The sequence below is a fragment of the Meriones unguiculatus genome, chromosome 17, assembly GCF_030254825.1.
Source record: "Meriones unguiculatus strain TT.TT164.6M chromosome 17, Bangor_MerUng_6.1, whole genome shotgun sequence".
NCBI lineage: Eukaryota > Metazoa > Chordata > Mammalia > Rodentia > Muridae > Meriones > Meriones unguiculatus.
Window position 1 is genome coordinate 99,382,572 of NC_083364.1, and position 27,837 is coordinate 99,410,408.

The 27,837-nt window shown below is 42.7% G+C and overlaps 1 long non-coding RNA gene across 2 annotated transcripts in view; it reads left to right on the plus strand.

Moving 5' to 3' along the window:
* The window catches only part of LOC110541240 (uncharacterized), a 59,821-nt gene extending 36,793 nt beyond the window's left edge, over positions 1-23,028 (plus strand). The window contains exons 1-4 of one of the 2 annotated variants that reach the window (XR_009587063.1): positions 5,270-5,337; positions 9,483-9,574; positions 21,741-21,840; positions 22,233-23,028. This is a non-coding gene — a long non-coding RNA (uncharacterized LOC110541240). Of the gene's footprint in view, positions 1-5,269; positions 5,338-9,482; positions 9,575-21,740; positions 21,841-22,232 lie in introns of those variants that run through there. The other variant, XR_009587062.1, reaches the window with a different exon arrangement.
* The last annotated feature ends 4,809 nt before the right edge of the window (positions 23,029-27,837 follow it).

Sequence of the window (27,837 nt, forward strand, 5' to 3'; positions counted from 1 at the left end):
GGAATCTCAGGTTGAGTCAAGTGGGGAAAAAATATCCACTGAATAGCTCTCAATATTTAGTTTCTTTAATTTCAAGACTACAGCCTTTGGAATTTCACACTTAAAGTTCTCTTCTACAGTCATTTAAGAGCCTTTATTTTTGTTTTTTTTAATGTCTTTGTTTTTGGATTATGTGCAGTTCAAGTAAGAAATGGTCTTGTAAAGGGGGCTTTCAAAGGACCACCTGCGACCAGGCTACGTGAGCATGCACCATTGCTCCTCTTTTTACCTACCAGAAAATCAGTGCGGAGTTGCAAAGCTTGAGGCCCAGATAGAAGCCAGATTTGTTTGTTTGTTTGTTTGTTTGTTTGTTTTTAACCACATGGAGTGTAAAGCAGCCTCCCTCCAACCTTTTTTCCCAGCCATCTGCTGCTCATTTTCTGTGTCTCCAGTGCCTGTTGCCTGTACACTGGACGTCTTCATGTTCAACCAAGGTTCAAGCCAGTTCTCTGAATCTGACCTAACTGCCAAATACAACAGAAACCTTTGGATCTTTGAGGTGACCTCTGGCTTGTGATATTTTATCAGTTCCTTCAGATTTAATGGCAGCACTATGCCACTTTGCCCTGGGCTTCCTGCCCGTGGCTTGCACCTTCTTGGCCTGCTGGGTTATTTCCTCTGCTTCCTGCCCATCCCCACACTTTGGGTTTCTGAGGACTGTGGTCTTGCCTATCCTGTTACTCTGAGCCACCTCATCCATGCCACGGAAGATGCTCTGACAATGCAGTCACTTTAAGCACGCATGCACACACCCCCTCCTCTCCACGCACACAAAACTTTCTAACTGCTCTCCCAGCCTCCAGGTTTTATTCCACCCTGGTGTTACAACTAGACAAGTCTTTCAAAATGCTGCCTTGCTCCAGCATTCGCACTAGGTTCTCCATTGCTTTTAGGGGAGACTTGAACTTCATCTTGCAATAAACTGTTAGCTTGACCCACATCTGTGCAGACAAGCCTTGTTTGTCTCTCTTCTTAGCTTACCTCTAGGCTTCAGGTGTGTTGGTGCCTCCACTGGAGATAACCTGTACCTTCTACCCTGTCCTGTAACCTGAAATTGCTCTGGGATTCTGCTGCTTCTGCACCCCTGCTATCACTTCAACTGTGTTCTAAGGTTGATACCACACCTCTGCTCATTAGTACCCTTTGTAGGATTTGCCTGTTGCTAGCTGTATATGCCATTGGATTTGTCCCTTATAGGCTTCATGCCTGCCTGTGGACTGAGGTAGAAGTCCATCATGAATGATTCTACCACTTTGATAAGCATACACTGATGAATCCTAAACAAGAAGATGTCTAGCTCTGACTCCATGTACATGTTTACACACACATGATTTAACCACCTCATTAGAAGTTACCACCTGGATAATTCCCAGCCATGGACTCAGAGATTAATTTGTCTGCTCCGTCTACCCTTAAACCAATACTTTATGTCCTGTCCTATTTAATGGGACTGCTGCCTGCTCTACTACACAAATTAGAAACTTGTGATTACTTCTCAACTTCTGCCTTCAACTGTAAGTAGGTTCTATTAGGTTACTTCTCAGATATCCCTCAGGTCTGTCCTCACTGGCCCTAACTCTGCTCTTCCTGGGCTCTAGTCCTAAGTCTGGCCAGTCTCACTACTTGACCGATTTCTAGACCCTCTTCTCCCAGTGGATTCCATTTTTAGCTATATGCATTGTTTTAAATACATGTCTCATCAATTTGTGCCTATGTACTCTCTCCAGTGTCTACTGCCTCAGCAACAGAAGGCATGACTGCTTTCTGCCTGTCTTAGACCAGTGTTCCATGCCCTCACAAAGTCCTCCTTACCATCTCCCTGCTCCCTCTGTATAGCACACCCACATTCTCACTAATAGGCAAACCACAGCCTCCTTCTTTATGTTTCAGTTGCACCTCTGAAACATCTCTGCCATCTTCTCCACTTGCATGAACGTTCCTTTGGTATGGAGACTGTCTAGTAATCTTGGTGTTCCCAAACCTTTGGGTTTATCACTAGGGCTGTGTCCTGGCCTAGTTGCTTCCCATGGCTAAAGTTTTCTATCAGGAACTGGGTTACAATGCTGTACAATGCTGTAGTATTATAAAACTCTGAGTTTTTTTTTTTTTTTTTTTTTTTTTGTGCTGAACAAACACATTCTTTTTGTAAGCTGGGGAAGCACTTCTGGATGGGGTTTGGACAAGTTTTTGCATCTTTGTAAGTGGAAAGTTTTACTCAGATGTGAGTCTCTTAAATATCACTTATTTTGAACATATACCTGGACGTCCAAGCTTGTTCAACTTGTAGTTTGGGTGGTCATTCCTTTAAAGAATTGGGCTGATAGAGGGTAGAGGTGGTTGGTCATATTAGTGTCTTATGACTGCTGTGATAAAGTACCCCAACCTTAGAAGCTTCATACAAGTCAGTCACAGATCAAGAGGCAAGTGTCTAAAATTAGTACAGCTATGCTGGACTCTGGTGTCTGCAGGATCCTGCTCCCATGGAGAATACTGGCACACTGTCCCTCACCTCTCCACTTTTGGTGGCTTCTGGCAACTCAGCCTATATCCATGTTACTTGAGCTTCTGCCTCCACCATCAATTGGACTCTCATGTCTGCCTAGTCTTCCTTTACTTTTTCTAAGGATACCTGGAGAGTACTCCCCCATCCTCATTTTCGAGCCTCCTCAGATCAGGTCCAAGGAGGCACAGAACCCAGGAGACTTAAATCATCATGGTCCCTTTGGCACCGGTGAAGTTGGATTGGATTAAATATTTATTTCACTGTTGAGAAGCCTGGTCTTTAAATGGCATAAACATAAAAGGGGATGGAAAGAAGGCTCATCAGTTCCTTACAGAAGACCCAGTTCAGTTCCCTTTACCCACTCATTGTAACTCCAGCTCTGGAGATCCAACACCCTTTGGTGTTGCACAGTCTCTCTCACACAAATAAAATAATAAATCTTTGAAAATATGATAAAAGAGAATGTTAGGCAGAACAGTCACTTTTCTGGTTATTTGTTTATCATTTTGTGTTGATGTGTAGTCTAGGCTTGCCTCAAACTCCTAATTTTTTTGCCTCAGTCATTTAAATGCTGGGATTGCAGGGATAACCACCATGCCTAACTGGCTCTGAACTTTGTGCACAGGTTAAGGTGGAAGGAAAGAAGATAAAGAATATAATGCCTTTGAACTCTGCACCACAGAGTTTCAAAGAATGGGGTGCCTGTGGTTAGGGATGGCAGCTATGGTTTAACACTATTCAACCTTGCCTCCAGCTATGACTATGTGCATAGCATCCTACTTAAGGGTAGTAATTCCCATTTCACCCACTGAGAAAGTGAGGCTCACAGAGATGGGGGTGAGGACATCTAGTGAAGCCATTTAGAACATCCAAGTCAAGCTTCTTTGAGAACATTTCAGATTCATAAGGTTAAATCTGTTTTTTTTTTAAAGATTTTATTATGTAAACAGTGTTCTGCTTTCATGTACACATGAACACCAGAAGAAGGCACCAGATCTCATTATAGATGGTTGTAAGCCACCATGTGGTTGCTGGGAATTGAACTCAGGACCTCTGGAAGAACAAGCACTGTTCTTTCCCTCTGAGCCATCTCTCAGCCCAGGTTAAATCTGTTAACCAAGCCCATAGCTTAGTTTTTCCTTGATGGGAAAGGGTGAGTTTAAAGAACAGCACTCTTGTGCAATGAATCAGGAAAGGAGCAATATGTGCATACCTGAAAACAAGCTGGAATGAATCAGGAAGCACAGAGCTTCCCACAGCAGGGCCTGTGTTTGATCAGTTACTTGTACCTGAATTGTTTTATGAAAAGGTGTATGGGAACATAGAGCCAGCCCACCTCTTTGTCAACACTCTCACTTTCTCTCTGCCTTCACTTTGTTTACTAGCCTGTTGGGCTTTGGCACTATGAAAATGAATACTATGAATATCTACTGAGCTTCATCTTCACCAGTATTCACATTCATGTTTGACATGCTTACACTGTAAATATGTTTACACTTCTTTTCATATACTCCTAATGTTGAATATCTTAGCACAGACCTTTTTTTTTTTTATGACCGTCTCATGCAGCTCATTCTTGTATCAAATTTGCTGTGTCACCAAAGAAGGTGATTGAACTCCTCCTGACTTTTCTGCCTCCACCTTCTGAGTGCTAGGCTTATGAAGTGCTGGGGATCCAACTCATAGCATCCTGCATTCTAGGCAAGAACTCTGAAACACTTTCATTGAAACTGGGTCAAATGACTTAATCTGTTTCCTATGCTAGTGGGCAGCCTTCATTTCCTGCCTCCCTCTGGGATGTAACTCAGTTGAGCTGATGTACTATCAGGTCTCTAATATGTCTAAAATTACTTCTAGAAATATGTGAATGACCCTTTCTCACTTAGCTCCTGAGACATGCTAATAGCCATGAATGTCCCTGCACTTTGGAAATTGTTAGGAAGAGATGCTTGGTAAGCAGAAACAATGGTGACATCATCTGTGGTTCTACAAAGTCTGCATGCTGAATCCATTTGGCGCACTATTGGCTACAAGTCTAGAATATCCTAATAATACTGGCAATATTCCCAATATTTTTTTTCTCTAATAAAAATCAACTAAAGTTTTACAGTGAGATGATGCAAGCATGTGCCAAGGCTACAGAAAAAATAATAGTTAGCCTCTTGACAAAACCTGCTTTCCTGTCAATGCTTAATTCTCCCCTCACCATTAGTGGACATGAGTGATCATTTGATTCCATCATGATGGCTCAGCTACGGGGAAAAAAAAAACAAACTTAAATTGGTTTTCCCACTCCATTCTTACCCAATGACGTGATTCTGACCACAGTTATTGGGCCAGGCAGTGTCCATGTCTCTGAAATACTCACAGAAGCCAGGCTGTGGCAGTATTAGAGCCTGGCTAACCTAACAGGCTGACCATGGCTACCTGATCTCAAAATCCAATTAAAGAGGCAAGTGTAGAAAGTACAGTGTCACTGTGGAAGTAGGAACAAAGAGGTACAGCGAACACACACACACACACACACACACACACACACACCTGTATAGAGGCTATATAGGCTTAGGTTTTAGTAAACAAGGGTATACATAGCTGAACAATCTGACCTCACTGACCCATCATTGTCTCAGTACCAGTATCTCCTGCAAGGTGTCTGACAAATTGTCGGAACTGTGTGAAATCTGTTCTTCCTTTGTCTGTCCCAGGCTTCAAGCTTTTCCTTCTCTCAGCAGGAGACTCCTGAGGAAATTCCAGTTTCTTGGGGACAATTATTTCAGTAGTCTGACAGCCTAAAGGTAGGTCACATATCTCTTAATGGGGACCATGTGATGAATGATGTCATCTTTTAGTCCCACAGATGTTAGTCCCATGCCTTGGGATGCAGTGGAAAACAGTGTTTTGTTACAACTACCGATGTTGGAGCTAGCGTCCTCTAGCACCCATCGTGAGTTTAAAGAAAAGTAAACTGAATACTTTGAATGTAGACATGACAAGTCATTACAAAGTGATCATAAAGGCTAGTGTCTAAGTGAAAAAGAGAAATAGTGACCATCTCCTAACAACTGATTATCAGAGTCCAAAATTGAGGGAGGGCCATCGCTCTAGAGTCTATTGTCATTCTTATGATTCTTCCTTTTACTATTAAAATGGAAAGGGTCCTCCTTAAGATTTGGGTGTCAAAAGTCCCACAAAGAATCAAGTGTTTGAACATTGTTCCAACCAGGTGGTATCTTGTGGGGGAAACTGTGGACCTTGGGCAGTAGGCCTAGCAGGAAGAGGTGGGTCCCTGGGCATCATTGGGGACAGACATTTGAGTGTAACCAGCTTCCTCAGGCCCCTACTGCTCCACTGCCCAAGACCAGCTTAACAGAGCAGAATCTCTTGGTGGCTGGAGAGCAACTGAACTTCTGTGCTCATGACAGATTGTACTTAGATTTTAGAAGCTATTAGACTACCATATAGTAAGTTTCTTCTGTTTTCTAACTTAGAACATTTTATGTTTATTTAATAAACATAAACTCTCCTTATATTCCCTCCTTCACATACCCTCACACCATTCTCCACTCCCATTCTCAGAGAAAGGGAGATCCCTCATGAGTACCAACCCACCCTGGCATATCAAGTTGCCAAAGGACTATGTGCATCCTCTCCCACTTACACCAGACAAGGCAGACCAACTATGGGAAAGGGATCCAAAGTCAGGCAACAGAGTCAGACAGCCCTTGCTCTAATTGTTAGGGCACCAACATGAAGGACAATCTGCACCTCTGCTACATATGTGTAGGGGGCCAAGGTCCAGCCCATGCATGCCCCTTTGGTTGGTGATTCAGTCTCTGTGAGCCCCTATGGACCTAGGTTAGTTGACTCTGTAGGTCTTCTTGTGGTATCCTTGACCCCTCCAAATCAGGTTGCCTCTCTCCAATAGGGTCGGTCTCAAGTTGGGTTGGTCACTGGTTGCTTATTCCCTCCATCTCTGTTCCATGTTTATTCTTGCACTTCCTGTAGGCAGGGTACATTTTGGGTTGAAGGTTTTGTGGGTGGGTGACTTCCCTCCATTGGCTCCGTTTACTGGCTACAGGAGGTGGGCACATAAGGCTCCATAATCCCCCACTGCTAGGAGTCTCAGGTCACCCCCAGAGTCCTGAGAGCCACCCTAGTGGCTAGTGTACTCAAGTTGACAACAAAGATTAGCCACCACAGCATCCTAACATCAGCCTGAGGCCACTATCCATTTCTTATTCACCTGAGTCTAATGAGAAAGCGATTGATGTCCTTGAGTGTATATGTGCTCAGCTTTGTATGCAGAAAGCCACTAGAGTGTTAGGTAGCAAGTGAAAAGGAAAGCATGCTACCTGTCCCCTAATGGATGAATATCTGTCCAAAGCCCACCGAAGGACAACACTCGAGCCTGTTGCTTTAGATGGCAAATGTACCACAGAGTCATGTGTTTGAACACTAGGCCTCAGCAGGTGGCACTGTGTGGGAAGGTGTGGACCTTAGGAAGTGGGGCCTTACAGGAGGAAGAGGGTCATTGGCAGCAAGGGAAAACTGGGTAGAACTAGCTGGCTCAGCTACCTGCCTTTCCTGTTACCATACCTTCCCTGTCCTGAGGGCAGAAACTGAGACAACCAGTGTGGTTGGTGCCCAGACATGGCTAGGTCATTTCTTGCTCTGACATCATAAAGAGTCATTGTGAGGAATGGTGGAACCTGGCCATGTACAGAATTCACTGGGGCTAAGTTTGTTCCCATAAAGTGTGGTAGCCGTTGGTTGCTAGGTTGGATGGTTGGAGAGTTGGTGAATTGCTACACTATCGAGCTCCCCTAGGACAACCAGACCTGTTGACCCTCAGCAGAGTGAGTTTCCTTCTGATGCTGTTGGTTTTGTGGTTTTTACTTTTATTTGTTCATTTATTGGTTTCAGGTACAATTATGCTTACTGTTATTTTTCCTCATAACTTCCCATTTTTATTTTTGTATTCTTCATCTATCTCATTTTCACTTTGATTTTATTTCACTACCACAGTATTTATATTAACTACACAACATGAGTAATCTCACAGTGACATTTCCATACATATATATGAAGAACTTTGAATACATTCCCCTGATCACACTGCCTGCTGCCCACCCCTTCCAAGTCCCTCACTGTTTCCCTTTTTAATTCAGCACCTTACTTTCCAAGTACAGGCCAAGTCCCGTGGACTCCTGTTCAGAGGACTGATGGACACACTGGATGGTCTCTTAAGAACACCAATTTGTCTCTTGGCTTTAGCACAAAGGCTCCTCCTAGCTGGTTATCTCAGGATTTTCATGGCAGGTCAAGCATCATGATTCCACAACAGGGCTAGAGAGAAGAGTCAGATCTGATCTTGTGATGGTAATTATGGAACAGGGCAGCTGAAAAAGAATTTAAGGATAGAATAAGTGTAAGGATAGAATAAGAGCTTGTTCTTTGAGGAGGGATGGGATTTTACTTGGTGAGACTTACCATGCCCTGTCCCTCCAGTTTACTTCTGTCCTTCTCTCTGCCTACAGCTGTATGTTCATGGGTTATCTTCTGTCTTAAGGAGGGCGATTATGGCACTAAGCTAGTGTGTTATCAGTCACAGGAGGTGCGGGCAATAATGATTTTGAAGCAAAGGATCAAGCCTGTGCTCTTGAGTTCTGCTGCACATACTGCTCAAAGAACATATTCAGGAACAAAAAGCTGCCCGGTGCTGGAATTACCTGCCCAGTGCTGCACAGACCCCAGGCCCCAAAATAAACACCTGTCTTTTTGGAAGAACAGAGGGAACTTTTTATTATCAAGAGCAGTATACCCAAATTTCCAAGTCTAGGCTTGGATAAAACTCCTTCCTCCAACCTTAATCTTTTCATGTTTGGGGAAAGACAGTGGGTAACAGAACCTTCATAGTCCAGCAACAAAGCCTTGCAGGTCACTTTCTGATTTTCTAGGGTGTTGATGAGGAGGAGGGTCTATTGTCTGTGACTTTCAAAAATCTAACATCTGATTACAGAACTGGCAAGTTATGCTTTGGTGACCATTGCTGGAAGAGTACCTATGTCTCCCTTTCATTGTTTGATGGTTTAGTTTACTAGACTTGCTATCCAGTGCTTAAGTGTGTGATGTGTAGACATGTGCTGCCTTCAGCTGGTGTGCACATTCTCTTAAGAGAAAATATCCTTCTTGACTTCTTGTAAACTTCCACCCATTTTCTCTGGTGTATGTGCTGTAGCTTGGGTGGGTTCTGTGAGGTCCATTTAATGTGTAAAACTGATGACTTTTGGTGGAAGGTGACAGCAGCATAGCTTCAGGAGCATAGAAATGGCTGATCAGCCCTCCATCCTCAAGCATTGTCGTCGCACGCACTTGTGACTATGCCCCATGTCTAACAGCAACCATTAACTTTTGAAGCATTGAGAACCTATATCATGCAGAAAATAAAAGCAGTCCTTTCTCATATTCTCTTTGCTATTGCTTTTTTATTTGGTGAGACAGGGTCTCCTATAGCACAGGCTGGCCTCAGCATCCCTGTGTGGTCAAAGATGTCATTCTTATGATTCCTCCTTTTACTATTAAAATGGAAAGGGTCCTCCTTAAGATTTGGGTGTCAAAAGTCCCACAAAGAATCAAATGTTTGAACATTGTTCCAACCAGGTGGCATCTTGTGGGGGAAACTGTGGACAGTGTGGCCTAGCAGGAAGAGGTGGGTCCCTGGGCATCATTGGGGACAGACATTTGAGTGTAATCAGCTTCCTCAGGCCCCTACTGCTCCACTGCCCAAGACCAGCTTTCTTGCCCCTGAGGACAGAGAGTGAGGAAACACAGGGGGATGTGCCTAGCCATCATTGGTCCATTCCTTGCTCTGACATCACAAGGAGCCATTGTGACACCTATCCACTTAAGGCTTTGGCTGAGCCTGCCTCCTGTCTTACAGAGCAGAATCTCTTGTTGGTTGGAGAGCAACTGGACCTCTGTGCTCGTGACAGATTATACTTGGACTTTCAGAAGCAGTTGGACCACCATATAGTAAGTTTCTTCTGTTTTCTAACTTAGAATATTTTATTATGTTAATTTAATGGGTATGAATATTTTGACTTCCTGTATGTCTTGTGTACCACATGCCTGGTGTCTGCTATTGAGGTCAAAAGAAGGAGTTAGTTTTCCTGAAATTTGAGTTACAGATGGTTGTGAGCCACCCTGTGGGTATTGGGCATCAAACCAGGGTTCTCTGGAACAGACAGTGGTCTTAATGGCAAAATCATCTCTCCAGGCCTTCTGGATTTTTTGTTTGTTTTTTCTTACCTCTATATTTATCTTTGTATTTTTTAAATTTTGGTTTATTCCTCTTCTCATATTCCAAGCCTTTTCTAGGTATGTAATAATTGAGTTATATAAGCAATTTAATTATGACAATCAAAGGAATACCCACAATCCACTTTGATCACACTCATCATGTGATTAACCTGAGCTGTTTTGCTTTTTTTCATAAGTATTTCAGTCTTGTTATTTATTTACTGGGTTTCTTCTGAAGTTGAATTTGCATATAGAAATTTCTCAATTTTGTCTATATTTTCTAATTCACAAGAAGGACCCTCATTTTAAAAGATTTATTTGAGGGTGGGGTGGTCTGGAGAGATGGCCCAGCAGTTAGGAGCATGTACTGTTGGAACTTGTTTTGATGTCTAGCACTCCCATGGCAGATCATAACTACCTGTGGGATCTGATGCCCTCATATTAATAGTTATATAGAAAGACATTATCACTACTTAAATGATGTGTAGTACCAGTGAGCGCACTTGTGTGTGCTCACATGTATGGATGCCCTCAGAGGCCAGGGTTCTAGGATCTCCTAGAGCTGGGGTTGGAGCAGTTATGAGCCACCTGACCTGGGTCCTGAGAACCAAATACAGGTAGGTCCTCTGCAGACCTGCAGGACTCATGAGCCATCTCCCCAGCCTGGACACGCTGGGTCTCTGGGGTGTCTGTTGCCCTATAAACTTCTCTTGTATCTGATTTTATTAGTGCCTGCTCTCTCACAGTACACATGAGCTCAGGGCTAGAGGATGACTTTCCTTTCTTATCAGTGGCTCTTAGTTTCTAGAATCCTTTGGTTTGTTCTTCCAGTTTGCAGCTGATTCCTGTCAAACCAATCTGTCATATTTTGCTGTACACTGCTTTTGAACACAACTTTATTCTTATCTACCTAAGCATTTAAGTGTCCATTTAGGTGGTCCAAAATGTGTCTGACCTTTCTTTCTGGGTGTAGGAATTCTTAGCTATAAACACTTTCCTAGGGCCTTATTTTAACTCTGTCAACTTTCTCATTGAAAGTTTGGTTCTAGCCATTTGAAGGAGGGCCTGACTTTGAAGCAGGGCATGGAGGCCTGCTACTCTGTGGAGGACACCTTCAGCACTGACTACAAAATGATGACTCTGGGTCATGGACACTTTTCAGAGGTCAAACTGGCCTTCCATGTGCCCACAGTGACCTATGTGGCTGTAAAAATTCTTAGAAATAAGAAGTACACCCCCATTATTGACAGTGAAATCAGCGTTTTGAAATCTCTGAATCATCCTAACATCATCAAGCTGTTTCATATGGTCAAGACAGAAGAGACCACCTACCTGGTGATGGAGCATGACTCAGAGGGAGAGCTGCTGCAGTGCATCCTGGAACTGGGGTCTTTACGGGAGAGCGAGGCTCAAAGGATATTTACTCAGATCATACATGCAGTGAGTTATTGCCATGATAATCATGTTGTTCACAGAGACATCAAAGCCATGAATATCCTCATCGACTGCGGGGAGAATGGAATGCCAAGCTGATCAATTTTAGCTTCGCTGTTAAAGTCACTCCTGGGCGGAAACTGTAGGGCTTCTGCGGCACTTTGCACTATTGTGCCTCAGAACTCTTTGCACAGGAGTGCCGGGGCCAGCCGGGCAGAGTCGAACGGTTCTTGAGTTGGGTGTGAGGATTAAAATTAATAAAATAAACACACAGCACACAGGAAACTTTTTAAAGGTCCAGACTCAAGGCAGACTGCTGCAGCAAGCAGTGCCAGCAGCCAGTCTCAAGACTCTGCCTGCCTCCTCTGCCTCCAGCCTTCTGACCACTTTTTTATTTGAGTAGTTACTTTTTGCCAGTAAAACATCTCAGAACAATAGGTTAATTTGCACAAGGAGCCTGAGGAAGAGGTGTAACCCTCACAAGCTATCCCACCTGTTGTCACAAACAAAAGGAGATGGACTTGCAAGTTCTCCTCTGCCATTAGTAAAGGCCTCTAAAAAGCCATCTCTCAAAGCAGGTCACTGAGTCATGGCTACCGACATGTCCCCCTTTTTTATATTTTTAAATTTGGCCATAACTTAATAGTTATGGAGCAGAAGATTACGCCTGTCTTAGGTTGTTTCTCTCGAAAGGTATATAATTTTTTATTCATGTCCCCATTTTTGGGTCAATATTTGTACATGAATTTTCATACACCCCAGAGAAAACTTAACTGTCTTTGACTACCAACCTCTGATAGGGTGGACACTGTGATATGATCTTGTGCAGATCAGCTCAGCTTTGACACACCAAAAGGCCTTCAGGCAGATTTTAGTTGTCACTGATAGGAGCACGTCTTCTGTCACAAGCCAAGTCCAAAGTAACACTCCAAAAGTGACTAGCAGGTGACTCCCTGTGTAAATTACCAAGTCTGAGAAACATTTAGAGGAATCACAGTAAAAGGCTGTTGAGCAAACAGAACCATTTGAAAGCTTAACATCTCCAAACAGTAAAACAAAAGGAGAATTTACATAGGCAGTTACAGGGCCTCCCAATAGTTCCTGAAGCAAGTCTGTTTTACTCTGCTGAAAACCAGAGCCAGATTAAAGTTTTACAGTTAGTTCTCTTTTGATTTTGTTGAGGTTTGTCCTTATTAACAAAACAGTCAAGTCCAGTTTATTATATAAGAGGCTTCTCTGCATGACATCTTCTCCTAGGAGCAGAATGAAGCAAAGGCGGGTCAGGAGCTCAGGTATAACGCAGCTTTTCAGTCTAGGTCAGGGCAGAGTTTACGGTTGTCTGCAGCAGGAACATCTTCTTTCTGGGGAACAACTGCAAACAGTACCAGCCTCTCCGGGATCCACCTGGCTCCCTCTGCGTCCTGTGGAAAAACACAAACATGCCCTCTTCCCCGTATTAATACAGGGTTGGGGCCCTGCCATAACCCAGTAATTGGATCTTTCCATTTTACTTGGGCAAAATTATCTTTGGTATTAGGATGCCACAATCGATCAGCCGCAGAACGGCCTTGTGTATCCACATTCAAAAAATTTAAAATAGAGCATGATTAATATTTGGGGATATGACTCCTCCCTTTTTTATTTTTTGCAATTGGTTCTTAAGAGATCCATGGGCTCGTTTTATAATATTTTGGCCCTGGAAATTACATGGAATGCCCGTTTTATGACTTATATTAATGGAAGGTATACCAATTGCAGCAAGACACTTTAAGCAATGACAATTAACATGTTTGGTGGCTTCCCCTGTTAAGGGAGTTGCCATGATAAATCCTGAAAAAGTGTCAATTGTTACATGAACATATTTTAGTTTCCCAAATTCTGGGACATGAGTTACATCCATTTGCCACAAATGATTGGGAGTCAAACCTCTAGGGTTGACACCATAATGAGGTACATTAAAATGTTCAGGGCAAGAGGAACATGATTTTACAATTTGTCTAGCGGCTTCTCTGGTAATATTAAATTGTTTTTTTTAAGCTCTTGCTATTTTGATGATGTAATGCATGAGAATTTTGAGCCAATTCTTGTTGAGTTAATCCAACCAAACGTGTGGCTAGATCTGCTAAATCATTTTCTAAAGTTAAAGGTCCAGGAAGCCCTGAATGAGCTCTAATATGCCCTATGTAACAAGGCTGCACATGGCTCCAAATACTTTGTTTAATTTCTCTAAATAGATCTTGTATTTGTTTATTAGCTATATTAACATATGTTACAGTCCCTAGGACTTGTAAAGCTTTAGCTATATAATGGCTATCAGTATACAAGGTGAAAGAGGTAGAAACCAAATTTTTAAAAACTGCAGCAACAGCTCGTAATTCTACAACTTGAGCTGAGGCTGGCAATGTTTGCAAAACAAAAGTTTGTCCCTCTAGTTCAGTGAATACTGTTGGAACTTGAGGTAATGGCTTTTGTTTAATTATTTTAGGAAATACAAAAGCATGCTCATTGGCAAATTGAAGTAATTTATGTTTTGGATAATGATTATCAATACGTCCTAAATAATGAGCAAAAGCTATCGCCCAACAATCTACATTTTGAAATAACCAATCTACTTGCTGTTTGGTAAAAGGGACTCCAATTAAGGAGGGTTCTCTACCAAAATATTTACGAGATTCTGTGCGAGCCATTTGAACTAAACTAGCCACTGCTTCATAATATGGTGTCAGAACTCGAACAGGAGACACAGGCAGGTGCAACCATAATAATGGTCCTTTTTGCCACAATACAGCAGTTGGAGTATGAACAGTAGCCAAAATATATGCACCCCATTCTTTTGAATAATCAATATATTGAACATGCTGCTTATCAATAGCTAATTTTATCTTTTGCAAAGCATCATGAGCTTCTTTGGTGAGTTCTCTTTTGGACAAAGGATTAGCCTCTCCTTTTAAGATGTCAAAAGGTGGTTTTAGTTCTCCTGTTGTTAATTTTAAATGGGGTCTTAGCCAATTTACGCTGTAACAAACAAAGCCCAGTTGGTTATTTTAGTTGAAGTTTCAATAAATTGGCGGACCCTTACCAGAAAGAGCTGACAAATACCTTGCAGCCAGAGAGCTTTGAATTTTAGCTATTATTAACCTAATTATTTGGATGAGTACTATTGTCTGTAACTTAGTACCCCAATCCTTGGCCTTTTCCTCATTTTCTCCTTTCTTTCTAACAGGTCTTAAGGCTGCTTGGCAAGCACTGTTAGCATTCTTATAAGCCAATTGTTTCACTAATAACAATCCAGACTTTTTATCACTTATAAGTCTGTTTGCTGCTTGCATTAATCTTGCCACAAAATCTTGAAATAACCCATCAGGTCCCTGACAGATTTTAGACAAATCCTCCACCTGTCTATCTGCTTGTGGAAGCTTATTCCAGGCCCTCCGGGCAGCAGTATTGACCTGAGCATAAACGGCCACATAAAAATCCAATTGCTGTCCTATTTTCTTATAGATTCCTTCTCCAGCAAGCATGTCATAAGTTATAGGAATTTGCTGAGCTCGATTAAGTTCAGCTGTAGCTTGACAATGCTCTGCAAAATCTGACTTCCATAATAAATTATCTCCTCCTGATAAGAATGAAAGACTCCCAGGAGCCTATCTAGACGGGGAGACCCCGCTTCCCAAGGAACAGCGAGACCAGCCTTCGGATGCAAGCCGCAAGAGGTTTATTTTGATACACGGGTACCCGGGGCGACCAAGCCTATCGGAGGACTTGCGCGCCTCTTGGTTGGGGTGACGGGTTTTTATAGGGCTCGGGAGCAGGAGGCGTGGTTACAGAAGCGAGAAGCATAGTTACAGGGGTCTGATTGGGTGGTTTGAACAAAGCCGTAGTTAAGTCACGTACCCAGAACAGGGAAGGCGGGAAGGCAGATTGTGAGCCCAGTCACGTACCCACCCGGAACCGGAAGGCGGGAAAGAATGCAGCGAGGTAGCTCTTGCTATACCGCGCCTACTCTACATAGTGTTAACAATCGCTGCTTATCTTTTGGTCTTTCAGTATGCTCTTGCTAAATGTTTCCAGTCCCCTGGGCAGAGAGCCTCAGTAGACATGGATTCCAGCAGAGCCAGGGTGAAAGGCGCTGTAGGTCCATATTGGGAGCATGCAGATTTAATTCTCTTATCTGTTTAAAAGGTATAGGAGCATGGACTCTCACCATATTACTGTGTCCATCGGGTTGCTCCAAAACTGGAAAACTATAAAACTCAGATACGTCTTCTCCATTCTGCCTGCCTTCTTGTAAAGAAGATACAGATGTTCGAACAGTGGACAAAGGGAAAGGTCCCCTTGCCTTCTGGGCCATTGAAACTGTAGCATTCCCAGAAGGAGGGCCTAAGCCTTCCACCAATGATGGAGTTGGAGTGGGAGATTGAGCTTCATTTTCCCTAGTAGTTAATGCTCCAATTTTTTTGTTTATTTCCTCCAAACCATACTCCAGTCTTTTAATTTCTTTTTGCCAAGGCTTACGCTTTTTAACATGCATAGCCTGAATTGGAGGGTATCCCTCAGAATAGTGGTGATCTGGTTCTTTTTCCAGCTTTGCAACCTCATTAGGTTGCAAGTCTTCCTCAAAGTCTCCTTCTGGCAAGAAATTATTGTCATCAGAAGGGCAATACAACTCCTCTGGAGGAGCTGATGGTATAATAATATTTTCTCTTGAAGCCTGCCATCTTTCTAACCTCCTCTCTGAGCCTGAAAGTTTAGCTTTCTCAGTTTCCTGCTGCTTGTATAGACTACCTTTAATTAAGTTCCATAAAGAAAACACTAGGCTAATGCCTTGTCCCATTTTTATTCTGGGATTTACTCACCGCAACCTTTCCATTTAATGTGAGCTCGCGAACCAAACACAGTGGTGTCCTTCACTGAATCCCTGTATCTCAAGTCCCACGTCCCGGCGCCAATCTACCGGAGCCAGCCGGGCAGAGTCGAACGGTTCTTGAGTTGGGTGTGAGGATTAAAATTAATAAAATAAACACATAGCACACAGGAAACTTTTTAAAGGTCCAGACTCGACAGCCTTTGCAAAAGGCAGGCTGCTGCACATTCACCACCACATCTTCACATAGTCTTCTAGCATGAGAGTCATGGGATATAAACTGGAAGAAATCATCGAGCCTCTGAGAGAACAAAAATACAATGAGGTGATAACAACTTGCCTCATACTGCAACACTAGTCATCTGGGGGAGACTGTGGCCATCACTAGGCAAATCCTGTGAAACCCAGGCAGCCAGACATTGTCCTCCACCTGACAGATCCTCATACCTTTCCTGGCTCTCTAAGGAGAGCTGAGCTTGCTCCCTATACCTTCACCTTGCCATCTAAGGCCCAGGAGAAAGAGGAGATGCCAGATGCCATAGCATGCCTGCCACCCTGTGTTGCTAGCCAGACACACACCCTCTCTACCTATCTCACCTGGGCTATCCTGTGGCTAAGTCCCTCAAGGGCAGCATTCTGTAAATTAGTGTGTTTTTCTCACCGGTTGAGTCATGTGACAACCTCACTGCAAGTGTCCAGCAAGAAGTGGACTGTATACATATGCTGATAAAGCAGGGAGAGGAGCAGGTGGGGCATGGGCAAAGGCAGCAGAGATTGCTTAGAGACCAGTAGGATGCTTTGGTGCTGCAGGGCCAACACAGAAAGTTCTGTGTGCTTCAAAGTCACCAAGAGTCTCATACCTGTGTCTTTCTGTTTTGAAGTCCTGAAGAGGACAAGCCCCAGCTCCATGGCTTGTGGGCCACTGGTTCGGGGGTCAGCCTAGTTGAGATTTGGAAAGCTCTTCAGGGAAGCCAGAGCAAATGTCCGGGAGCCAGTGTGGTCACGGGACCCTTCTGCACGGGACCCACCCCAGTACAGATCTGTCCAGGTAAAATCCCAGGCAAGAGGGGCTGGCTTTCCACTGGGTCTTTCTCGGAGGAGAAGGGCTGAGGTACAGAGATACCCTAAAGCTCTGTGTGGCACACTAATCCCTTGGCCTCTCTCCCAACCTGCATAAACAACACAGATTGCCCTCTGGGTAGTGATTGTCCTTTACTCCCTGTTTCTTGACAGGGAACATGATCTTTTCCACAAGGTGAGAGTTCTCTCCCTAATGATATAGTTTCCAGTCTGCCTATCCCTCCTGCCCCCAAGATTGGTTCCCAGGTTGAGAATGAGGTCTACAAGCAGCCCAATGGGAATCCTTTAGAGGGTAGCCTCCTGCAATCCTTTTGCAAGAGCCCCACACCCACACTTATGCCAAAGCTATCACAGGTTACATTGCTTGAGTCCTCAGACCCAACTCAGAACGAAGCCTGGAAAACTCACAGCCTTGGAGTGACTCCAAAGGCAGCTGTGCCCTCTCTTGACACCAGTTCTGCCCTAAGTACTCACCTCTTGTGTATCTATGCTTGCTCCTTCAAGGCGACCATTCACATTGGAGCCCACACTCACCACCACATGCTACACCGTGAGGGTGTGATAGGTGTCCTGAAGAGTCTAACTAGAGACTCTGTTGGAGGAGCAACCTGCTGTGTCCCTGCCTCAGGGCAGCCTCAAGCCTCTACCTCGTGTTTGCACTCAGCTGGACAGATCTTAAGGCTGCTTCCATTTCTTAAAGTCTCTGCACTTTGCATATTCTTGCACAGTTAATCAGCCTTGCACAGCCTTTGGGGGAGAGCTTCTGGGAAGCCTTATCTTTCCATCCTAGTATCACATTGGTAAGACTTCATCTCTTGTGTTCTTTCTCTCTAGACTGTGCCAACAACTATCCCAGCATGAAACACACAGAAATCTGTGTGACTGACATGTATGGTCCATCCATCCTGGTATCTCTCTGAAGGGTCCTGGCATTGTCGTCCTACTGGGAAAGCCTCTATGTTCAACAGCATGTCCCTATAATGTACTTTCACTGTGGAAACACATCTGTGTTTCTCATCTGCTCTGTCCTCTAAGTGACTCTAAGCTCATAGGATGGATATTTGATATGGCAGATGGATGTGTTTCATTTTGCAGAATTTGGAAAATGAAAGTATGTATACCATACCATATCATGGTGATATCATGTGATACAAATCATGTGATATCATGTGGTTATGATATCACATGACTTATAATATGCAAAGAAGATCATGTGATATAAATCGTGTGATATCATATGATATCACACGATTTATATTATAATATACAAAGAATTGCTTCATCTTATTAGATATTTATGTAGATGCATTATCAGTCTTAATTTGTGAAAGTATCCCTAAATTTTCCATTGTTAGGAATTAGGTGCCTGTAGAGGTTACATGCGGGTTCACAGATCACACCACGAGATCGTTCCACGTGGGAGGTTTATTAGGGAAGGGGGGTAAGGGGTCGCAGGGAGACGAGGCAGAGAAGAGGGGGGGGCTCCTGTTCTCTTTATAGGGTGATCCAGAGCATGCGCGGGTGGTTCCAGGTGGTCAGCAGGTGGTCTGGGTGTCTTTTCAAATGCCTGATACCGGTCTGTCAGGCCCCAGGGGCTGCCCGTGGAAGTGCCTGCTTGCTGATCCCAACATCCATTATTTCCAATAAATGTGTAATTATACAATCGGCCTTTTCAGAACTTAAAGCAGTTGCCCATTGAAACCCTGGGTATACATTATGGTATAGTGTACATACCTTTGTTTTCCAAATTCTGCAAATGAAACACATCCATCTGCCATATTTCACTTCTTTTGGTATCTCTAGGCTTACTTCCAGCAGGTAATGGAGTGTGGTTATACAGAGGACATGTGGGACATTTTTTATTATTTCTTTGGCTTGTTGCTCAAGTTATAGAAAAAAAAATTAACCTTTACTGTTAATATCATGTCTTTCATGAAATTTTGAGGCTTCTAACACATTTCCTATTAGTAATTGACCAATTTCCTCATTTGCTTGTGCCAGTGGACCTGGCAAACCCATATGAGACCGAATCTTAGTAATAAATAATGGATAGTTTCTACTTCTGTGGGCCTTCTGCAATTGCATAAATAAAGTTAATTCTGAATCATCAGGAATAAAGTCAGCAGTTTCTATATTAAAAACAACTCATTCTATATATTGAGAGTCAGCAATTAAGAGATTCAGGAAAATCTACTAATACCATAAAGATTACATACAATTCTGATTTTTGAACTGAAGTATATAGGCTTTTGATGATCTGGCTTATTTTATCTGACTTATAACCTGCCATCCCATTTTGTTTGCATCAGTATAGAATATGGGTGTCTCCCATATTTATATCCCTCAGAGTCCTAGACCACACTCCTCTCTCTGTCACAAACTGTTACTAGCTGGTAAAGGCCATGTCACTCATCATAAGCCTCCCCACCGTCATTAGCAGGCATATGTTGGGTAAAGATTGATGGGGCCTGTGTAGCCCCAGGCAATTCCTCTAGTGGTGCACTTGGCTCCAGAGCCCTTTTGGCCTGTATGGCTGCCTGTTGTTCCCCTCTGTCGCAGACTGGTGCTCTGAACACCCTGCACATAGAGCAGTGAAGGGAGGCAAGATCAGGGAAACTCCCACTTTCAGTTTACCAGATCTGAACACTTTTTCTCCCTTTATCAGTGGCAATATTTGCTTCCCACACACTTTAACCTCTACCCAGAAACAGTCGTACAGCCAACTCTGTAATCCTTCCAAAACAACAGAATTCAATGACATTTCTAGTTTTAATATCTTATCCACTTCTCAAACCCCTTTATATCCACTCGTAAGTTTTCTACACTTTGTGTAAGTGTTCAGTCTTCCAATCTTTTTTAAAGCAGAATATAGGAAGACAAAGCAAAAACAGAAAATACCCTCTGGTAGCAATGTGTAAGAGAACCCGTCAGCAGCAGCTGAAGAAAACCGTTTGCTCATATCCTGAGATATGGTATATTTATTGTTAGGGATGAATTAAATAATAACTATTAGGCATACAACAGATTTTATATGAAAGAGGTTTATTAGATAGAGATGAAGAGAGAGAGAGAAAAGGGAGAGCAGGACATGATGGGGGGAAAGAGAGAGGGAACCCCGAGAGAGAAAGGGGAGAGGGCAGAGTGCCAAGAGAGGCCAAGAGAGAAGAGACCAAGAGAAGAGCAAGAGAAGAGACCACATGTGTCAGGTTGTTCCCTTTAAGGGGGAAGATAACCACGCCTTCCAGGTGTGGCCACCTGGCCAGTGAAACATGATGACATCATAGGCTGCTAGGCAACCCAGAAGTAGGTTCAGTTCTTAAATCCTAACATTCCTCCCTTTTTCTATAATTAAAAAATGAGAAACTTGGGCTGCTTCTCATGTAAGGTAAGTTAAAGTATATAAATTTTGGTTCATTGGAAGCAGCTCTTGGTTGTCATCCAAGGAGTTAAGAGAGAAGAAATAATAGCAACAAAATGGTGAGATTACATGGTCAAGAAGAAGGAAAGCCTCTGCCCTGGAAAATTTAGGGTAGAGGGTTGTCAGTAGAGAGTTGCCAGCCATGCAAGACAGCAGGTAGGAACTGAGGAACACTGGGAGAACCTGGAGCTGCCCGTCCCGGCCCTGAAGCACACCATTCCAGCCTTTTGTTGATAAGTGAATAATGGGTGTAGATTTTCTTCTGGCTACTTTCTGCTGACATGGGGGTGGTGGTGCGCGCTATAGGGAGGTCAAAAGGCTGAAATGCTGGCCAAGTCCAGGAAGAGCATGCTGTTTTGATGCTGTCCAGGGTCTGTGAGAATATCCATGGCTGGGAGGGAAACTGCAGGTCCAGCTTCATGGAAGTCTTGAAAGAATCAGACTAATTTTGTAACCTATGTTTCTTTAATTGCCTTATAACTTACATTTTCAAGTTTTAGGCCCATGTTAATTAAAGCCTCTTAGTGCTTCTCCAGAGAGCCAAGGAATATAAAAGTTCCTGACATTAGCCATCTGTGAGGGCAGAGATAAGGAAGAGAACAAGCAGAGATCTCTACTAAATGGAGAGAAAATCACCACCTGACACCTGTGAGATGAGCTTTGTTAGGAAACTGGGCCAAATGGCCCCAATCCTCCTCCTGACCTTTGATCCAAAGCCTGTAACCCCCACTCCTCAGAACAGACATGGGATGAGTTAATCATTCTCCCACCTTTAACTGTGGCTATATCTCATATGGCAGGAAATTCCAAACTGACTTGAAGATCAGATATTTACGACAGGGCTAACCAGACATAAGGGTGCCCAGAACCAACCAATTATTTTAAAAGTTAAATACCTCACCCAATCATGAATTGCCAAGAAGGCAACCCCTAGAATTCCCCATGCCTTGTCTTTTAAAAACCTAAGGTCTTTGTCTCCGATGCTACTCCTTGCTGACCAGCAGGGGTGACCCCATTGTGCAATGGTCAGAATGAACCTCTTGCGATTTTGCATCAATGGATGATTAGTTTCCTGAGTTCTCTTCATACTTTCTTATATTTAGGCTCTTGCTGGGACTAACATCATGGGGGCTCATCCTGGATTTGGGGGTACTGAGGAGAACTCTGGACACTGGCTATCAGAGGACTCATCTAAGCTCAGAAGTAGGTGCCGCGGTTGTCCTTGTCCTGTATCTCTTGTCTGTTACATGTTCTGTTATACCAACAGTGACAGTGTTGGGTTTCTGTCTCTCCTGAAGCTTTGCTTTATGGTCTGGCTTGTGAGCATCTGTAGAAGGGGTTCGAGTCCCCTGAGTGGTTTGAGGCCACTCGCCTGGAACAGTTCCATTAAGGCAGACAGACGTGTCATTAATGCCAAGGCCACCGGGCATCCTGTAGGACGCTCAGCTTGCCCCTTTCTGTGAACAGGGAGGAAAGGGAGGGATTCCGCTCCTCCAACCTGGACTGGGAAGGAGCAGAGAGATCTGCTCCCTCAGCAATTTGAATCCTGTGTTTCTCATGTATGTATGTATTTTTCTGTGTCTGTTTCTTTGTAGACTTGGACTGACGAAAATTTGGACAGAGGACAGTTAAAATTAGAACCGGCTGCATGGCAGGTGACACCAAGCAGTGCGCTCTCCCTCCCTCCCGAGGGAGCCGAGGAGGGGTGGCTGGGGAGACCCATGGAGCCGGCTGCCCCAGGGCTGGAGCTTGGGAGGTGCTTGGACACTTGAGTCTCTCCAAGCCCAGAGCTGTGGAATAACAATGCACACCCAGCAGGGTACTGGCTTGATGCAGCCCCTTGTTGCAATGGGCTCAAGCCATTTGCAGTGGCTGAGGAGCACGGGGGAGGGGAGAAGCCTGGCCTGGAAGCAGGTTCAGGACCTGTGGGGGAGGTAAGCTAGAGTGAAGCTCACAAGGGAGCCAAGGGAGCACGCAAGGCTTGTGGGCTCGCTTGGTGGAAGACCTTACACATGGTTAGGCGGGGAAAAGCACCTTAGCTGCTCTGTGACAGGAGCTGCTGTGGCGCTGAGAGTGAGGAAAAACTCCTCCCTCCTGCCTCCATGCCAGCTCAGCAGGGAAGTGAGTGGTAGGAGCTCACCACACCCTCTTGCTCTTTTCCCTCCTCTCACCTAGGGAGCTTAAATCAATTGCAACTTGCAGACCATGCAGAGATGTAGGAAGAAAATTGCACTTGCTGTAATGTTTAGAATTATAGCTGAGTCTAAATAAAAAAAGTTTTATTTGTTTAAATATGTGGCCATTATATAATCATTTTCAACTTGTCTTAAAGGGTTGATATGATCAAAAATAATTGGGAATGTTTTAAGGTTAAATTCAAATTCTTGTTTAAAACATGTATATGTGCCTATGTGTTTATAAAGTCTATAAATGCATATGTTTAAATAACAACAATGTAAATTGCCACATGGTATGGCTCAGGAAAAGAACAAAGGTTGCAAAATCTCTAAGTCAAAATTATTTTGTTTCCTTTTAGGATAAAAAGGGAGTTTTATTCTAAGTTGATATTAGCTCTAAAGATTAAGTTGTTTGCACTGATAAATTTTGGTCTTAAAATCTAGTTTTGACTTTTAAAATTATGGTTATGCTTTATGAATTCACTCCTGAAGAAGATACTTTGTTTTGAAATTGCAAAGACAAGTTTTAAAAATTGTTTAGATGTTTAAGATGATAAAACATTTACAGTTTATCAGATTTTTTTAAAGCAATAACTCTTGGGCAGTCTAACAATGAACTTGGAACAGTTTCTCAACCCTTTGGAAAATTAAAGAAAATTTTTGATGGGATTGTTTCTGTTGTCTGAAAAAAAAGGGAGAGTGAGCAAGAGATATTAAAAAAAGGAATAGCTTGTCTAAAGCAAGAGTGTCTGGTTAAGCCAGAAGAACGAAGCTATGGACCTAAAGGTATATGTTATAAAAGGTCTGTGTATGTATATAAAAGCCAGGGGGCATATGAATGATGTTTGCTTTGGTTCTTTATACCTGCAAATATTATTTGAGAAATAACTGTAAAATATGTTGTACTTCATTTAAAAGGCTGGTGATTCTTCATTGCAAAATGTTTTCTTATGTTCTTTTAAAGAAAAAAAATCTGGCTGACAGGTTTGATGTGGACAGAATAATTCATACACTTTAAAATTGTTCTATGCTGTTGTTTGTTCTGAACTGTCCTGTTAGGCGATTGGTTCTCAAACTTATTTGATCCCAATGTGTAAAGCTTTTTGCTGTTAAGTTTTAAAGAAGATGGTGAGATTCATAAGATTTGTTAGCCCCTTTATAAATTGTGCCTGATTAAAGGTCTTGTTTTGATTTTAGTCAGAAAGAGCAGATTTAAAGTTACACTAAAGACTGAGCTTTACCCTTTGTTTAGGTTGTTTTTCTAAGGTTAAATTTAAGATGGGTAACTATGAAGTTTGCCTATATGGATCTACTTGAAATTTGGTTCTAAAACATTCATCTAAGGAATATGCCAAAATTAGAGATTATAGCATTCTATTTTATAGGATACAATTTAGAGCAGATGATAAAAATAGACAAAGAGTAACTCAGATATGCTGGCCCTCAAGCTTGTCAGAGATCTGATGAATATGGCATTTTAACATGTGTAAGTTCATTGTGACAGAAAGTCCCAAAATCCTGACAGTAGCTCCCCAAGGTCTCCGAGAAGATTTGGACATGACAGATGACCGTGACTCTGGATTGTGGTATGCTAACCACTGGGCAACATTGCCTCAACTGGCCCACTGCTAGAGCCCAGCCTGTGGATGAAGCTGTGGACACCTGCAGAGTCATTGTTTCACATTGTCTGAGGTGAGGTGAGGTCAATCTCCTGTTCCTCTTTCCACAGCAGCAGTTTCTCATCCTCTATGCCTGATGGCAATTGCCTCTGCTCAGGAAGCCAGGAGACCACAGGAACCAGGGACACTGCCTAGGTGATGGATTAACTAGTCATCTTTGTCATTTTGATTGGTACATTTACTTAGCTCATAATTTATCCTTCTCAGGTCTCTGATCACATTGATGGCTAGGCTGGAAGGCTAGGCTAAATTAATGGTAGCTTGGCAGCTAAAGAGCAGACAAGTAGGTCCACTATCAGCTCATTGGACAGTTCATTAGTTAGAACTACTAGGTACTATATCTTTTGTGTAAAAAGGGAAACAGGTTTGCCCTGCTCACAGGCTTTATGTTAGTTGCCTGTGTCTTATAATAAAGAGTTGGATAAAAAGATACAGAGCTTATGTAGGGTCTGAGGATATAGGAGTTTAGATTATGATTTAATTATTTATTGCAGTGCTGGGGATTGAACCTAGCACCTCAGACTTACTAGGCAAGTGTTCCACCACTGAGCTACATTCTCAGTGCTCAGGAGTTTAGGTTATAAAAATCAAAAAATGTTGTTTGGTCTGAAAAAAATGTTTCAGGGTTGATAAATGCAAGAAAAATTAGAGAGTCTAAATGTTTTAAGATATATAAAAATGAGTTATAATGATATAAAAGTGATTTAAGATATATTAAAAATGCAAGATATTTTAGATTTCTTCTTTTTGCTACCCTTGTGCTTATGTTGTTATAAGATTTCAGAAATTCAGAATTTTGGCATTGATCAATAGAGTTCTGATAAGTTGATGGGGCACTGACTGCTTACTATTCAGTCACAAGCTTTGATCCAAAGCCTGTAACCCCCACTCCTCAGAACAAACATGGGATGAGTTAATCACTCTCCCGAACCTTTAACTGTGGCTATATCTCATATGGCAGGAAATTCCAAACTGACTTGAAGATCAGATATTTACGACAGGGCTAACCAGACATAAGGGTGCCCAGAACCAACCAATTATTTTAAAAGTTAAATACCTCACCCAATCATGAATTGCCAAGAAGGCAACCCCTAGAATTCCCCATGCCTTGTCTTTTAAAAACCTAAGGTCTTTGTCTCCGATGCTACTCCTTGCTGACCAGCAGGGGTGACCCCATTGTGCAATGGTCAGAATGAACCTCTTGCGATTTTGCATCGATGGATGATTAGTTTCCTGAGTTCTCTTCATACCTTCATATATTTAGGCTCTTGCTGGGCCTAACAGTCTGTGAGGTCAGACGAACACTTTTGGTAGCTGCTTTGGCGCTGTTGTGGCTATAGGAAACTGTGTCTGGCAGGATACTGAAACATATACATAGGCAGAAGAGAAAGTTAAGTAGGTTATGGAGAAAATTTTTCAGGTATATATTTAAAACTTTTGGGAGAGTGAACAGAGGTGGAAGGTTTGGATCAAAGAGACTTGAGCATGGGAACCTCCATTTACCTTAGGGAACCTTTATTTACCCAATCACTGGCAATAATTAAAAAGTCTTTGCTCTGGATCTGTAAGCGAGGTGAGGTTTGGTTACAGAAGTATGTGAACTTAGAGGCCCTTAAAGTTGGCACTAGATGTGGAAACCTGAAATTCTTCAGAAGACATCCCAGAGGAGAATCTGTAGGAATAGATGAATGAACTATTTCCATTGGGAGGGTAGGGGGTCAGTGATCTGTCAAGGCATCCCAAGAGCAGGGTTTGACCCAGTAGAGATGGTCCTACCTGATCCAATAGCTTGTCAGCTTTTGGCCAGAGATCAGGGGCACAGTTGCTCGAGGATGCACAGTCTACCTAGTACTAGGAGTTTTGTAGGTGAGCATGAGGGGAAGAAACTGTATGTAAGAAAGATATCTCTTCCAGGGAAAAGAGGAAGTCCTAAATGTAGGTCAGCAGAAAGGGTCAACCGTAGCTAGTGAAGACTATGGCTGGAGGGGGGTTCCCTCCATCTCAAAAGATAGTAGAAAATTGTTGGACGCCGAACAGTCAAGCTTCCCTTACCAAGTGAGGTGTTTTATGCTGATAAATGAAGTGAACTCACCAATCCAGTGGCTGGCCATTGAGAACTCACCAATCCAGCCAGTGTTGCACACAACAGATAGCAATCTGGTAGCCAGGAAAGGGAAGTCCCAAAACCAGGGAAAGGGAGCAATCCCACCTCTGGAGCCCAATTCACCTGAGAGGTGGATTTAGGTGGATTTCCTGCAGCTTACAAGAATTATTAAGTTTTATGAAGAAGAAAACTTTAGACATGTTAGCATCACAGTTGTAATCTGCACTGAAATATGCATTGTAGAAAAAGCAGTAGACACACATTTGTGTCAACAGCATAAGCATTCTTTAAGGTGAGCTCTGAAAAGACAGAAGCCTTTTGTGTAGGAGGGACAAAAGCTCACTTGATTTTAACCTTTAGTATAAGTATACAGTGTGAAGATTTAAAATCTTGAGCTTGTAACCATAATAGTGGGTCATATAGTGGAATGTTTTGGTATTAGAATTAGATTAATAAATCAGAGCTCTATTGATAAAGTTAAAAGCTCTGGACAGTCAATATAATAGTAGCTGTTGGGAGCTGTGGCTCTGGCAGCTGCTTTTATATTTAAATCTCAGCAAAAGACTGCTTTTACTAGGGCTTCACTGAAGTCAGGGAAGAATTTGCAAGTCCATCTCCTTTTGTTTGTGACAGCAAGTAGGATAGCTTTTAAAGATCACACCTCTTGCTTCACCTCCTTGTGGAAATTTAACCCATTGTTCTGAGATGTTTCTACTCTGGCTTAAAAGCTCTCTACAATAAAAAAAAAAAGTCAGGCTTGCTGCTTGCTGCTTATGGCTGCTGCTGCTATGGCCGCTGCTAAGGCTGCTGCTATGGCTGTCAAGTCTGGAACCTCTTTAAAAGTCTCCTGTATGTTGTGTGTTAGTTTATTAATTTTAATCTTCACTCCCAACTCAAGAACAGTTCGACTCTGCTGGCAGGCTCTGGCAAGTAGCATAGCAACAGGAGGAAATATTAAGCCTTTTTACTTATTTAGGATACTTTAAATCACCTTAGACCTTGTAACCTTTATAACTTGCATTTACTAACCTTAAAACATTTTTTAGACATTGAAGCATTTATAATTTGCATTTGTCAACCTTAAGACGCTTTCTTAGACTCTCAATTATATATATATATATATATATATATATATATATATATATATATATATGAGACATAGGTGAGACTGCTTTTTGAACATTTATTTTCCTTTAGCTAAATAAAGGGATGGTAAAAGGTTACACTCAGGCCTGTTTCT